The 2,642-nt window shown below is 45.6% G+C and overlaps 1 non-coding gene across 1 annotated transcript; it reads right to left on the bottom strand.

Annotated features, from left to right (window-relative positions):
- Positions 1-1,469: 1,469 nt before the first annotated feature.
- TRNAC-ACA (transfer RNA cysteine (anticodon ACA)) lies at positions 1,470-1,541 on the bottom strand. The gene has a single exon. It is a non-coding gene; the product is annotated as a tRNA-Cys (tRNA).
- Between the last annotated feature and the right edge of the window lie 1,101 nt (positions 1,542-2,642).

Genomic DNA, 2,642 nt, shown 5'->3' with positions numbered 1-2,642 from the left:
AATGCCTGACTCTGTGCTAGGTATTTATGTCTACATCCTTAAAGTCACAATGTAATTAGTATTCTGTAAAGCAATTATCCTTCAATAAAAAATTAATTAAAAGGAAAAAAAAGAAATGTTCTAAACACATATGCTTAATAACTATCTCAGGTTATACCAGTGGCATCATTTTTAGTATCAAGTGGCTTTTTAAAAAATATTGTGTTCCTATTTAATAGTTATGTCTTCTGTCATGCTGGAATTTATCCTTTTTACAACTTTTCAAGTATCAGGACCAAATTTTAATGCCAAACACTTTCACGGACTACTGTAAATTGAGGGGGAAAGTCCAAATGCCCAAAACCCATGGTACCTTTAACAACATGTTCAAATTAATGTGCATTTTTGAATCACGACTGTGCTCACATCAGTCCTCCAGTCTCTTAGAGTGGACTGTTAGGAGAAGACTCAAAGGAGGTGACATCTGAGCTGAGATGGGAAGAAGATCAGAGCAAAGCCAGTGTAAAGGTCGGAAGGTGAGAATGGGCCTGCAATGATCAAAGCTGAGAAAAAGGCCAGTGTAAATGAGCAGGGTCAGCTTTCAAGAGGCGGCTGGGCCCAGATATCACAGGGCTTTGAAGTCCAGGTGAGGAGACTGACTTTGATGGTAAGTGCAATGCGGACCATTGGGGGATATTAATAGGGGGGTGGCATTGATCTGATTTCAGATTTTACAAGATTGCTCCAGCTGCTGTGAGGCAAGAGAGTGCAGGATTGGGGGGGCAGCAGGAGGTCTGTCAGAAGGTACCCCCACCACCTGCCCTGGTCCAGGGGAGAAAAGATGGGGTGTGGCCTAGAGGAGGAGCAGCTGAGGAGAACGGAGGGCTACCTGGCGTGGGTAACACCGGGTATTCAGTGTACACACGATGAGACCACATGCATAGCAAGAGTTTGTCTCCAGGGGACACTGGGGTGCCATGTATGGAAACATGGTCTCCTTTCAGTAACGCCCGCTTTAAAATGCTGCAGAGGGCCTGTGGGAGACACATGGCTCCTTTGCATTTAGAGGCAAACTTGCCAAAGTCTCACATGAACTATTTTCATCTGCAGAATACTGGAAGTAATTCTTTCACCTTGGTGCCTGAGGAGGCTCAATTAGTGAATGCTTATAGGGAAAAATGAAAAAAATGTTTAAATGTCAACTGTGACTCTAATTGTATTGGAAGTACTTAACTCTGAAGCTTGCTGAGACTTCCTCCTCCAACCAGGCTATTCTCCGGGGATGGTGAGAAGGCAAGAGCGGCCTTTTCTAACTGCAATCAAAAGTCCATTCGTCACTTCACGCCATTTTCAGGGAAGCGAAGTGAATTCGCTCAGTCGTGTCCGACTCTTTGCTACCCCATAGACTGTAGCCTACCAGGCTCCTCTGTCCATGGGATTTTCCAGGCAATAGTACTGGAGTGGATTGCCATTTCCTTCTCCAGGATATCTTCCCAACCCAGGGCTCGAACCTGGGTCTTCTGCATTGTAGACAGACGCTTTACCGTCTGAGCCACCAGGGAAGTGGTATAGGAATCAAGTCCTGTAGAGAAGCGCTTCATTATCGTCTGGAAAACCATGTTAGATGATCATTTTTATGAGGAAAAGAGATATGCAGTGAAATACCACAGTCTTCAGTATCATTAGAGAAGAATTCCTTCCAGATAAGTGGCTGCCTTGAAACACCTGTTTAGTTGCTCAGTCGTGTTCCACTCTCTTTAACCCCATGGACTGTAGCCCACCAGGCTTCTCTGTCCATGGAATTTTCCAGGCAAGCATACTGGAGCAGGTTGCCATCTCCTCCTCCAGGGGATCTTCCCAACCCAGGGATCAAACCCACGTCTCCTACATCGCCTGCACTAGCAGGCAGATCCCTTGCCTTCAAGCATCAAAGTAGTTTTATTTTAACTACTGCTGATGGATATCTCTTTCAAACGTAGGGCACACACCTCCCCACACATGGGGAGGTGTCTTAGCTATGACTGAACCTTTTCTCCACCTTTCAGGGTCACAAGTCACACGGTGAGTCATGACTTGTGATGTTGCTGAGTGCTTCTCCTCCACAAGCTGTCACATTTCTCAGCATCCTCTACTGCTAAGCACTTGCCTCTTGCGGCCTCTTTGTGGGTCTTCTATCTTTTCCCTTGCAGCCAGGTCATCCATCATCACAGACTGTAACCGTCATTATTTTTGCTCCGGAAACTCCTCATTTGTTATTTTAAATCTGCTGCAGACTGGATAACTAGTTCACAAAGCTGTGAGCATTGTGTGCGACATCAAGAGTGAGTGGGTTCTGAGTGAGGGATGAGGCATCTCTGTTTTGAGTTAAAGTGCTTTGAACTTTAGCACGCGTCATTTCACAAACCAAAAAACACGAAGAAGTGATGCGTCTTCACCAGCCATTCTCACTATATTTGTTTCCTGTGGTTGCTGTTCCCGCAATTTACTGTCATCATATTGGCTTAGAAATACACAAATCTATTACCCTACAGTTCCGGAGATGGTGTGAAGAGGGTCTCACCGCACGCGGGTCAAGGGGACAGCAGAGTTGGTATTCCTTTCAGAAGATGCTGCTTCCCTAGGCTCACAGCTTCCTTCCATCTTTGAAGTCAGCAGGGAGGCAG

Source organism: Budorcas taxicolor, chromosome 22, assembly GCF_023091745.1.
Source record: "Budorcas taxicolor isolate Tak-1 chromosome 22, Takin1.1, whole genome shotgun sequence".
Lineage (NCBI taxonomy): Eukaryota > Metazoa > Chordata > Mammalia > Artiodactyla > Bovidae > Budorcas > Budorcas taxicolor.
This window is presented reverse-complemented; position numbering and strand designations above follow the sequence as displayed.